Here is a 14,304-nt window from a genome sequence, read left to right on the forward strand (position 1 = left end):
CTCATTTAACTAATGTATACTAAGTATATATTTTCCTAGAAATAGAAAAGTAAATCTCTTTAATAGAATTAATTCATCTTTTTTCTTTTCAAAAACAATTTTTCAACCAAACAAACCAATAAAAATAAGCTTCCTTCAAGGTACAATTTGGCTAGTTGTCTTATTTTCTTTTTCATCCATATCGATAAACATCCTCCGTAGATCCTTTTACATTGTATATATAATATTTAACATTTGATATTTATTTTAAAATCGTTCTTATTATTATACTTTTAAATTTTTGAAAAATATGTTAGAATTATAGTTAAATAATTAAATTCATAATTTCCTAAAGGTTTAAATTTTAGACAATCGGTAATTTATTGTAGTAATCCCTGTCCCTACTCTACCTCTTATTTAAAAATGTTAAAATTTTCTTCCATTACATAGTGATAAAATATTTTGAAAAGATAGAAACTAAACTAACACATTTTAAGATATAAGGAAAAAATGTGCAATTTAACAAAATATATCTAATAATTGCATCACACAAACTATTTTGTATGTTAACGTTTTTTGAAGACCAAAATATTAGGAATTTAAAAACGAAGTTCTAGTGAAAATAATCCTATAAATTTTGATTGATACTAATATTAATAAATCACAAATCTTAAGTCCCTTATATTAAGATTCGAATTACTGTTTGTATGGTAAATTTAGTAATGGTATAGTCACCAATAGTTATGGAGTTATAAATGTTTTTCAGGGTTCAAGTTAGGTATTTTCTTTCCTTAATTTATTGTGTAATTAGTATTTAAATTATGTTAATCACACTTAATATTCTTTAAAATTTTTACACCTGGCTTTTTATATTAAATAAATTAAAGATAACACATTAGCATATAATAACTGTTCTTCTCAACAACAAAAAAAAAAAAAAAAAAAAAAAAAAAAAAAAAAAAAGAGTATGATAATAGTTTTAGAAAAAAAAATCTTTATACATATCGATTAATTTTGGATCAATTAAAGAATAAACACTTTTATTTTTCTTAACATATAAAATGTATTTCAAAAGGAATATTTTAATATTAATGCTCAATTAAAATAGTTTTTTTTTATACAAAACAGAACATGTCCTAGACTTTTAATCATAAAAATCATGGTATCTTTTCATGTAATGGAAAAATAAAAAGAAATTGTTTTTGGAAGAGAAAAATGTTTTTACTAAAGAGATTTACTTGTATATACTTTAGAAACATAATCTTTAAATGCTCTTAGAGTTAATCAACTTTATATGACAAGAAAATTATATATTAAAAGAAATCAATATTTAAAATAAACGTTAATACAATTTCTATAAAAAAATAAAAAAAATAAAAATTGAAGGAAGCAGTCAAGTAAAATTTCTTCAACAAGTTAAAACTTTCCTTATTAAAATGGTGGGAGAGTGGAAAATTTTGAAAACGTGAGAGCGGGGTTAGTCTGTCAGAATAAACTAAGAAAATTATATTGCATGTACTTATTCCTCCTCTCTCACTTTCAATCCCAACAATACTTTACCAAATTCAATCTAGCCAAGGGCCAAGGCTGTGAAATTTCAAAATCCAACAAACCCAAGCATTCCCATTTACCAAAAAATCACACTGTCAAGATAACAGCTTACTATGGGACCATACTAACTTACCTACAATGGGTAGATGCGCCCTGTCAAACCACATGTCACACAACCAACAACTCTTTTATCTAGTAAATCTTTTATCTAGCTACACGCTCTTTCATAAATGCCATCAATCCCCAATCGTTGTTGATGCCCACCTCTCATTTCACGTTGAGGAAAGTCTTCTTCACATTCTAAAGCCTCCTTCAGTTTGGGAAGGATGTTAAGGGGCTGTTTGGATTTGTTATTTCCATCGCTCATAACTCTATTCTCATCACCCATAACTCAAAAATGGTAGAACCCATGACTGAGAAGTCTGTTTAGTTTTTGTTTCCATCACTTAATTTTCTAATTTTTTAGTGATGAGTTATGGAAACTGAAAACACATTTTAGATGTTTTCAGTTTTCAAAACTCAGTATCCAATGACATTTTTGTAATTAAACACAAATGGAGGGACCCACTATCAGAGCAACAACCGCAACTTTAGACCTTCTTTTTTTTTTGTTCACTAGGTTCGGTGAGTTTTCCTTTCACACTGGTCTTCTTCTTCTTTTCTTTTCCCTTCCACGCTGGGTCTGCCGTGGGTCTTCTTTTTCACACTGGTCTTCTTCTTCTTCTTTTTTTCTTTTCCCTTTCACACTGGTCTTCTTTTTCTTCTTTTTGTCTTTTCCCTTTCACGCTGGGTCTACCATGGGTCTTCTTCATCTGTTTTTTTTTTTTTTTTTTTCCTTCTTTTCTTTCCTTTTCACATTGGGTTTCTGGATTTGGTTGCATTTTTTTTTTCCATTCCTTTTCATTGGGTTTCTGGGTTCTCTTCTTTTTTCTTTTTTTTTTCTTCCTTTTCGCCTTTCTCATCTCAGACCCACAAAAAAAAAAAAAAAAAAAAAAAAAAAAAAAAAAAAAAAAAAAAATCAACAATTGGAGCAACAAATTGGTTGTTGTGGGTTTGTGAATTTTCTAGGTGCTTCAAGGATGCTAATGAATTTTCTGGGTTTGTGCTTCAAGCTCAAAACTGAAGTGGTCGTTGTGGGTATTGGGGGTTGAAGGAAAAAATAAATAAATGCAAAACTAACCCTCTAACTTTCACTATTTTTCATTTCAGTCCTCTAACTTTCAGTTTTGTCAATTCAGTCCTCTAACTTTCAATTTTTGTCAATTCAAGGCTCCGTTATAAGTCTGTTAGTGTTGTCATTAGATATGCTTGAAACGACGCCGTTTTGCTTTCTTTTTCTTTTTCTTTTTTTTTTCCTTTTTTTATAATTCAAAATTAAAAGAAAATAAGAAAAAAAATTAAGAAGTAGAAGACGAAGAAGAAGAGCTTGTCATTTCAGCGTATCCTCCCAAACGCATAGTGTTAGGAGCTACGACTTCATCTTCAAGTGGAGCAAAGGACTTCAAAAGCTCCCAAGTTGAGGTGTAATCAACTGCCACCGACCACCCCGCCATAAGCGGCGGAGCGAGAACCGATGGCCGAGCACCTTTGATTCCTTGACTAGGTCCCGTAGTGACAAAACCCACCCTAACCCTAACTTCATCGAGCTTTACCGGTTGAGCCAGTTTGAGCGGCGAAGGAGTAGGAGTAGGAGTAGAAGTAGAAGAAGCAAGATTGTTGCGAAGGTGAGTGGCGAGGTTGGAGTTGGAGCGGCGGGTTTCCTAATCGGCAGTGGGGATAGAGAAGTCATTGATCCCGGAAAGGCCCAAAGAGCGACAAATGAAATCGAATTCATCGTCTGTGCCTTTTATTTCTTTTGTTTTGATCCGACAAATGCTCTTTAATCCGACGTCGTTCCCCTTAGTGTTTTTTTTTTTTTTTTTTCATATTTTCTTTTAATTCTGAATTTATTAAAAAAAAAGCAAAAAAAAAAAAAAAAAAGCAAAACGGCGTCGTTTCAAGCATATCTAATGGCAGCACTAACAGACTTATAACGGAGTCTTAAATTGACAAAAATTGAAAGTTAGAGGACTGAATTGACAAAACTAGAAGTTAGAGAACTGAAATGAAAAATAGTGAAAGTTAGAGAGTCAGTTTTGCATTTTTGCCAAAAAAAAAAGAAGAAAAAGGAATGTTTGGGTTGAAGTCTCTGGTTTTAGGAGAGTATTGGGGGTTGAATTGAAAAGAAAATGAACAATGAGTGATATGAAATGATGAAATGGTGTGAGGTGGGTAGGCTAACAGGAATGCCTGATATGGTGCTCAGGTATGGTCCCACAAAAAGTAGAAAAAATTGAGTGACGAGAAGTTGAAAACATGTGTCAAACGGGTGGGGTTAGAGAAATTGGGGTATTTTAAGTGATGAGTGACAAATTGACTGGTGAGTGATGAGTGATGAGTGATGAAAAAAAAAAAAACCAAACAAGGCCTAAGATACTATGACCCAGGTATTGAACCTCAAAATTCATTGTAGGTCCATGCACCTATGTACTTGTTTCCCAATGAAGTGAGTCCTGATCCTATTTGTAAGATCTATTTAGGATCCGCTTATTTTACTGAAACTGAAAATTTTTCAAAACTCATAAATAATACCAAAAAGTACAGTGGGGCTCATAAATAATAACAAAAATAAACTGAATAGTAAAATAAGTTGGCAAAAATAATTTTTGCTAAACACACACGTGGTGCAATAACTAAAACCCTAGGGTTATTCTAGGATTAGTGGCTACATATATCCTGCATGTTGGGTTCCGAATAGTATTACCAACAATATTATCAATTTAAAATAGCAATCACATACAAGACACAAATATTTACGCGAAAAAACCCTTTTCTCTTTGAAGAGAACAACTACACGACAAACTCCGAATAATTTCATTATTATCAAATTAATTACAACAATTCTTGTGTATGTCTCACGACTAAAAAAAAATCTCTCTAGTTTTCCTTTGCTCTCACATATACTAATTATCTCCCTCAAAGATGGCAACACTTTGCTCTCTCCTCCCTATTTTTCTTCTCCACCTTGGCTGTCTTCTTTCTCTAAGCGGCTCCCTCTTGGCTGCTCCTTCAATTCTCTTTGTGTGGCTCACCTTTTTCTCTGTTTTCTTCAACATGTGGCACACTCTTTCTTATTCTTCCAAAATACACGCACACCTCCTAAAACCTAATAAACCATGTCTTATAGCCACCTACAACTTCTAATCCTTATTAAACAAGGATTCTCACAAGTATTAATTATTGAACACAACTCCTACTCAAACACGAATTGGAACTCATGTCAGTCATGTGGTCTTCTATTTCTAATAGGAGTTTTCCACTTCTTGGCTCTCTTGCCACAAAATCGGGCCGGACCCACAACAATCCTGTCCTGCCATTAGGTTCTATTTTAATGCAAAATTCTTATAGTAAAAATGTTGCAGTTGAGGGCTTTTCAATATGAATGATGATCTTAGTACGAATAACATAGGAATTAAATTTTTGAAAAAAATTAATTTGGAAAATTTTTGTTATGTGATTTTCTATGAATGTTACCCAATAAGATCAAATATTTACGCAAATTGAATGTTTGGAATTTCATACATGGATGCTGAAGAAGATCAATCCCAATGAAACAAAAACATAAATTCTTTTTTTTTTTTCTTATTAATCCTGTAACATTATTATTGCTAAATTATTAATTATTCTCTAAAAAGTTCAAAATATTAGGAATTGGTGAATTTAATTATTTAACTAAAATTTTAAGAAGTATGTATGTATAATGATGATATCATATGGTTACCCAATATTCCTTTGGTTTATATTTATTTTTTCCTATTGTCATATCTACTCAAATTTTATATCGTGTGTCTAATTAGAAATTTTTAATCTAGTCTAATTTATGTAAAGTGTTTCTCTATCAAAATTAAAACTACCTCCATGTCACAGCCATTTGAACTACATTAAAAAATTCTTTAAGAATTTCGAAACTCATAACTCAAGTACAAACTTCATTAAATATTTTATTGATAATAATATGTTTTTTAAGAAACAAATTGTTTTTTAATAATTGGATCTAAAATAATATTAACAAATGTCAAAAATTATCAAATTTAATGATTACACAAAAAAATTAAATAATTTCAAATACTATTAAAAAAAAATACTTAATAGTTAAGTAGTAATAATATTTGTAAATATATATGATGAGTGATTACAGATTGAATATTTCTCTTCAACACACTAACACGTATGCACATATTACAATCATGTAATAATAATGCTTCAAATTTTTGTTATGATTTCTCAGGTCATCTCTTACTTTATTTTGTGTCGAGAAATGCTAGGGACACACACTTTTGCACAACTTTGTAAACATCAATTTTGTGTCAAGGTATACATAATTTATTGCAAGTTTTTGTCCGAAAGAATGCTAGTGGAGTTTAACTGATCTGAAATTATTAATCATATATCTATTATGTGTCAAGCTATACATTGTGCCTTATTCTATTAATGTGGGGACAGCTAGTGTTCTTATTTGAAATCATCCAAGTGCGCATTGGCTGTGTCTTTGAATGTTATTCATTTATCTATAAACAGCTGTGTCTTTGAATCATTTGAATGTGATAAAAAGGCACTTCTTGCAATGTTATTATACCCTTTAAACCAGGTCTATTTTCCCCATTTGGTCATTTTCTCTTGGAAGTTTCTAATCTTTTGCTGGGTCTTCGTTCCTGGTCTGTTGCTCATGTGATCAAGGATGGAATAATTAACCAGAGCAATTGCTAACTATGTAAAGGATTTCATAGATAGATACTGTAATTTGGCTTGAAGTGTTACCTTTGTTTTCCTTTCCCTTATTGACAAATGATGTATTACAGTATAAATCAATAATCATGTATTTCATGCCAAATTTGATTGTAAATTTCTTCAATCATTTTTCCCTATATGTACGTGGTTTCTAATTGTAAGAGATGAGTGTGAGATAGTGTGAAGACTCAAGCTTCAATCAAAGGATGAATAAGTGGTTTTCACGAGTGTCTCGCGAGAAGCTTACCCGCGAAAGAGCCACATGCAGAGCACATGATTAGAAGATGAAGAGTTATGCCAGGCTGGAGATTTTTGCGAGTGTCTCATGGGTAAGGGCCACCCTGCGAAGGACTTGCAAAACTCCCTGTTTGGAAAAAAGTGAGATTTTGCTTTACCAAGTCTTTATTCACACTATATATCTTCATTACGCACAAATTGTAAGGAGTGTTTTTCAGAGAGAAAACCCTAGAAAATACACTTGAGAATTAGAGATTATTATACCCACAACCATCTACACATTTCCTTGTGGTTTCCTTAACTCCTACCTTTCCAACTCTACATCCTTGAGAGATTAATAGCACAAACACTTACCACATCCATTCTGAGTGTAAAGTGAGATTTTGGTGCTATTGGGAAGCATTGGAAGGAGCCATTCGTTGGCGGATGCAATTGGGCTGAATTACAGGATCTGAAAAGTTAGAGAAGGCAGGGCTCCAAGAAGTTAGTTGGTAGCAGGAGCTTGGAGGGCTCAAGTACATGGGATAGTCTAGGCTTGGAGGGTCTTTTGTTATTCATGTACTCCAACTTTATTCTGTAGTGGATCAATTTCGACTTGAAGGGTTGCGAAGAGGTTTTTTGTCGAGTTCTTTGGTTTTGATGCAGATTAGTTAAGGAACAATAAAATATTTTAATATTTTATGTTGTTTTCTTTTTCCTTGTTGAATTAGGATTTTAATTGTTTTTCTTTTCCTAATTAAATTGTTTTTCCTTTCTCAAATAGAAGTAGGTTTACTATTTATTTTCCTAAAAGGAGTAGGAGAAATTCTATTCCTATAAATACTTTTTATAGAGGGGTTAATTATTAATGTTATGCATTGATTAATAAAAGTTTGTTAGAGATGTTTTCTCTATTATTTTGCCTACTAGCCTAGTGTTTTTATGGAACTTAGGTTTCGTGGAAGAGTTGTAGTAATTGTGTGTTACAGATTCTGCTTCTACACGCCTACGCTGCATCAGTTGGTATCAGAGCAAGGCTAAGTTCCTACCATGGCACAAAGAGAAGCATGTAGGGGAAGACTTGCTACCATAGATGACGTGTATGAATGAGATGAGGTTGCACGCGATGCACAATTAGAGGTGTTATTTCAATGAACAGAGGAGTGGTTTGATGCACTTTCAAAGCAGCTCACCACCTTAGCTGTTGGAAATCGACCTCAAAACTACCATCCAAATCCATGTTATGTGGAGGAGGAGGAGGATCTCAATATCGAGGAGGAGGACTGTGATATCAAAGAGGATGATGAATACATTGAAAGAGTTTGTGCAATAAATTGGGATTCTCCACCAATTTATGATGACTATCCCGAAGATTTTCGTCAAGAAGACAAGATTGAGCTTGATAAAAATAAATTCATATACATACGAGATGAGCCCATAACTCACATCGTTAGTGAGACTTTCGATATTCAGAAACAAAAGGTTATTGATCCCTTCTGGGAGGATTTTATTGAACATGAATTGATAGAGGTCAACAAGAGGCGTGAACGAGTGATTTTAAGTAATCTTTATGGAGGAGGAAATATGAAGTTTTTGGATGTGTGCATGGATTCTTTTTTAGTACTTGCTTCATATATCCCGTTGTGGCAAAAGAGGTCAAGAATAAAAATCTGTACATCAAGATTTATTATGAGTGAGAAAAGATTGATAAGTAGCCTATTGATTCGTCTTGTCTTGCACAGAAGAATAGGATGGAGAGGATTATTCAGGGTTCCAATTGATCATGGTAGATTGCCATAAAACTCGAGGACGAGTTTTCCCCAACCCCGAGAGAATGATGCAAATTAGTTAAGGAAGAATAAAATATTTTAATATTTTATGTTGTTTTCTTTTTCCTTGTTGAATTAGGATTTTAATTATTTTTCTTTTCCTAGTTAAATTGTTTTTCCTTTCTCAAGTAGAAGTAGGTTTATTATTTTTTTTCCTAAAAGGAGTAGGAGAAATTCTATTCCTATAAATACTTTTTATAGAGGAGTTGATTATCGATGTTATGTGTTGATTAATAAAAGTTTGTTAGAGATGTTTTCTCTATTATTTTGCCAACTAGCCTAGTGTTCTTGTGGAACTTAGGTTTCATGGAAGAGTTGTAGTAATTGTGTGTTACAGATTCTGCTTCTACATGCCTACGCTGCATCAGGTTTCCTCTTCAATAACACGTCTCGGTGTTATCTTATGTTTGCATCTCTCTTCCCAACTCTTAAGCTTTCCTTTTATTGTTGATAATGGATGAATATGGCTTAGGGTAGTGATAATAGTTCTTTGCGCTTCTTTACTCTTGTTCCACACTTAATATAAGTTAGAGTAAAAGCTATCTAGCTGTAATTTGAATTTGGGGGTCTAAACAAACTCTTATATATTAACACAAATCCGAGCTTTCAATTGGTATTAGAGCGGCTACACTTATTGGATTTCATTATCCTAGTGTGATCCTAGACCCCAAGTGAGATGGATAGATCTCAATCCCTCAATACTCCTCCATTCTTTGATGGGAGTAACTATTTTTTTGGAAAGTATGTATGCATGCTTTTCTTTGTGCCATTGATGAGACGGTGTGGAATTCAGTTGAGAATGAATATGTAAGACCCACTACAACCAAATCCAAATGGGATAAGGCTGCTCTTGCTTTGGTAAATGCCAATAGCAAAGCTATTAATGCTATTTTCTGTGGTGTTTCTACTAATGAGTTTCACAGGATTTCACATGTAAAGACTGCCAAAGAGGCGTGGACCATTCTTGAGACAACCTACGAAGGTTCCAAGAATGTTAAGGACACTAAGCTTCAAATGCTCACTACTTGGTTTGAAGAAGTAAAGATGAGCGACGATGAGTCATTTGATTCTTTTTATGGAAGACTCAATGAGATAGTGATTGCCAAGCTCAATCTTGGGGAGAAGACAGAAGATACCAAGGTGGTGAGGAAGATCTTGCGATCCTTACCTGAAAGCTTCTGGGCTAAGTTTTCAGCCATAGAGGAGAGTAAAAATTTGGATGAGAGAAAGATTCAAGAACTTATTGGATCTCTCCAAACCTATGAGCTCGGACTCCCCTCTCATAAGTCCAGCAAATCACTTGCTCTTAAACTATAAATGAGAGAATGGGTGATTCCTTCGAAGAAGACAATGTAGGAAAGGAGGTGGCGTTTCTTACAAAGAACTTCCGAAAATTTCTCAAGATGAAGAATAGTGGGAAGTCATTTAGCAAAGGAAAATTCTCATCCCCAAAAATTGACAAGGAGTACAAGAAGAAGGATGTGAAAGACATGTCATCAACTCAAGAAATCGTGTGCTATGAATGTAATGGGCACGGATATCTCAAGAAAGAATGTCCAAACTATTTGAGAGGAAAGGAGAAAGTGTTTACTACCACCCTTAGTGATTTAGAAAGTTCAAATTCCAACACGGGAGGAGAATGTGATAGTGAGGGAAATTATTCAGCTTTCATGGCAATTACAACAGTTGACTCTAGAGATGAGTTGAATGACTTGGTTGATGAGCTTGGTATACATTCTGAAGATGAAGAAGCTGAAGATTCGGAAGATGAAGGATGTGTGTCTCAACAAAGGTGAGAGGAACCTTCAAGAAGTTTATGATGCGTTGCTTGAAGATTGTGACAAATATGTCAATGTTGCAAACAACGCCATTAAGAAGATGAAGAAAGTTGAATAAGAGTATAAGTACACACTTGTGCAACTTAAGGAGGCAAAGTGTAAAGTTGAAGGGCTAAAGGAAGAATTGGTGAATGCCTACTCGAAAATCAAGTTCCTTGAACTTGAAATCATTCAAGCAAATGTTAAAATGGAGTGCATTTCCACCAAGAAACATGGCAGCATGCTCTCTTCTCAAAAATCTTCAAATGACAAGGCCAATCTAGGTTATACCGGTGAAGGAAGCTCAAGCAGCGAACCCAAGAAGGAAGTGAGGTTCGTATTGGCCAAAAATGTAGAGAAATCTAAAGTGGAGAAGCTCGAGATTGAGACCCTTGTTGTTGCAAAGAGAACCATTGGTGCAAAACCAAAGGAAAAAGGGAAGTCATTACCCAAAATTTAAAGGGGACCTCAAGTGAAGCATTTTTGTAATCATTGTGGCGTATGAGGGCACACAAGGCCAAATTGCTTCAAGCTTAAGGCACTCAAGAGGACCGATTCTTTGCGTGGCCAAGACAACTCAAGAAGAATGCCAAAGGGAATTCAAGCTAAAGGAGAAAATGAGGGACAACTCATTGGAGATGTTATAGAGATGTTGAAGAACATTTCATCAAGTCTTGCTAGCTTCACCCCAAGGTTTAATAGTTATGTCGGTCATACCCCTCCATCCAAGGATCTCACCCAAAACACTCATACAGTGTGGGTGAAGAAGGGTACTCATGCATGATCATTTACTATGTCCATGCATTAATACTTACAACATATTAGGGTTATAATTTCATGCATTATGACATATGCAATCTTCTTATGTCATTGCTTCCGTTTTTAGCATGTTTCTTTTCCAAGTCTTTGTTTGTTGTTTTTGTTGATCTTACTTTGTTTGTTCTGTTTTTGAATGTGTTGAAAAATTCAAAAACCCTTAAAAAGTGAAAAATCTCAAGAAGTTTGATCGCTTGTATTGTGTATATCACATGGGAGTTTGGCCTAGTACCTCCGTACTAATGGCATACTGCATTTATGAGCTTAGTTTGTTATGTGTACACATTTTCTAAGTGTGAGCAAAATCTAGAAATCTATATTTGATTGTTGTAAATAGATCTTCAAGCTTGTCATGAGTGATTGGTCAATAGTTTTGTTTGATCTTGATACATTAGTAGACTTGTGCCTATATATCTCCTCACATTTTTTTTTTCTTTTTCAAAAGAGCTCTTCAAATGTCAATCTCCAAAAGGAAAAAGAGTTGAAAAAGCCTTGCTTTGAAAACTAATTTGATTAGGAAAATGTGAAGCAAATTTGTATTAAAATGTATGGTGCCAAAGCCAAAGGCTTAGTTGTCAAAAATACATCGAAAAGTTCATGGCATCGCTTCTCAGAAATTTGAGCTGTATTTGATCAAAAGTATGAAAAATGGAAGTCAAATAAAAAGCTTTCAATCAAATGTAAACACATTGGTGAGGGGTCATATATGTTCATTTTTACAAGTGAGATAGGTCACTTGACTTCATACTTGTTGTGTATGACTTGATTGAATTTATCATTGAAGTTTCGTACTAGACTATGGACTAGTTCATACTTGATCCACACACACAACACACAAGTCTAATGTTCAATGAATGCTTATTCCATTTGTGTGAATGTACATGTTCAAATGTGATGTGTATACTCAATTGCTTGTTGATCAAACCCAAAAAGATTTTTGAGTATTTTACATGTTCAAATGTGATGTTCTAATGTTTTTGAAAGTGTTTTATGAATTTTGTGTGTTTATAGTTTTGTCCAAATAGTCTATTTCATTTTTGTTGAAAAACTCTTTCAGAGGCATTTTCGCGAGTAAGTCGCAACTAAGTCCTACGTGCAAAAATGAGGAAGGCAAATTTCAGAAAACTCTGAAATTCAAACAGAGAGTTTCGCAACTGGCTTGCGAGTAAGAGCTACCCGCGAAAACTGTGAATGTGCTTCAATGGCCATTTCGCAAGCAACTTCACAAAAAACTTACCCGCGAAATGAGCGGTTTTACAGTTTTTAAAGCCAAACAGTAACAGTTTTTTCAAACACTCTCATTTTGCCTCCTCTGTGCCTCTCTCAACCCAAAACACATTTTCTCTCAAAATCCCACCCAAAACTCAAAATCAATCCCTCCTAAGACTCATCCAAGGTATGTGTTAACACTTTCTAGGGTTGGGTTATTTTTGAAAGGTTAGGAAAACTTGTCTTTCTTGCATTTTTATTTATTTTTATTTTTTAATTTTCTTTATTGAGATGTGTCTTATTGTATTCGTTTGTGTTTGTGTTTGTGTTTGTGTTGACCCCAAATGGCATTTTAACATGTTTTAGGTAAGATTTCAACATGTTCATGCATTATTTTACATGTTAGTGGTTTGCATGCAGCAGTTTAAATGACTTAAATTATTAGCACCATAACCGATGAAAGAAATAGACACCAATACAGTCCTTGTTAAGAAAGGATCATCCCCTTTCTAATGAAATGCAGAAAATCCAAATTGTATGGTTGTCATCAACTTTACTTTTTATCCTTTCTAATCCACGTGACTCACATGTAGGCACATATTACAAGCTTGTAATAATAATGCTTCTACTTTTTGTAATAGGAAAACATTATATACGAGCCCTCTTATCATAGGACATATTGAAGGTATACAGAATTTATTGCAAGTTTTTGTCCGAGAGAGTGTTTGTAGAGTTTAACTCATTGCAACTCGCGATTCTCCCAAAAAAAAAAAAATCATTGCAACTCGCAGAGAAAAGTAGTGAATAGTGATAGAGGAGATGGTATATATTCACTGATGGAGGAACTGAAATTTGAAATTAGACGTACTGACCATTTGTGTTACCCTTCTTATATTTCTAGATTTTATGATGAATTAGCATTGCTAAAAGTCATTACCAAAAAAAAAAAAAAAAATTACAAAAACAAAAGCCATTGCCAAAAATCCCTTTCAAGCTCCAATTATTTGAGTAAAGGTCATTATGAGGGGACAGCCAGTTTGTTATATGTGTAATCATCCAGGTGCTAATTGGCTGACAGGAATTAGAATATCCCTTTTTCTAGGTCCTCCGAGATTATTTTTAGGGTCTCACTTTTTCCGTGGTCGATACTTCGTGGAAAATTCAGTCTTCAACTGTGCTTACACTTACACCTTCTAGTTATTTTCAATGCTCAGCAGTACGTTCTCAAATCCTTTTTCTATTTATTATTATATCAAATCCCATTAAACTTTAAGAATTTAAACCATAAGTCGGTCAAGCAAATAATTTTTTTTTTATTTTTTTATTTTATTTTAACAAATTGTTATGAAAAATGGAGGAAGGGAATTTTCACCCTATTTCTCTTCATAAATGAGACTAGTTAATATCACTGAGATTCAAGACTTTTAACAGCTTGATAAATTAATATTGACCTAAATTTAAAATTTTGAAATTCACTTAAAAAAAATTGAAATATTGTTTAACTAAAGTTTAGCATTAATAAGCCTTCTAGAGTAAATTTAAGTGGTTAGTCAATATCTCGGATTTACCCTTTAAGGATTACTTCTCTAAAATTACTAACTGTGTGGGATAGTTGAGTTATACACACCAAACGAGTAAATTCTATACCTTACCAACTGATATGGTTGATATTTGTGGTTTTGATACTTAGGCCGGTACAAAAACATTGTCATATCATGTTGTTTTAAATATTGGCCAGTGGGTTCCAATTAGCTCAACTGGTAAAGTCTCTTATGGTTGCATAAGAGATTTGGGGTTCAATTCCTACCTACACCAAAAACTGATTGGTGTCTTGGTCTGATGATAAAAGATCATTAGGAGCGGACACTATAGGTTGAAACTCTCTCAAAAAATTTATATATATATATATTTATATATATATATATATAGATATAGATATATTGGCCATACCAAGATTGTTTCAATCGTATCAAAGTGAACAAAGTAAATACCAGATTTTAGCCAATAAATTTGAATTGAACTGGAAATAGGGGTGTCAATGTTAGACCCAACCCGCGAAC

Source organism: Quercus robur, chromosome 5 (genome assembly GCF_932294415.1).
Source record: "Quercus robur chromosome 5, dhQueRobu3.1, whole genome shotgun sequence".
Taxonomy (NCBI): domain Eukaryota; kingdom Viridiplantae; phylum Streptophyta; class Magnoliopsida; order Fagales; family Fagaceae; genus Quercus; species Quercus robur.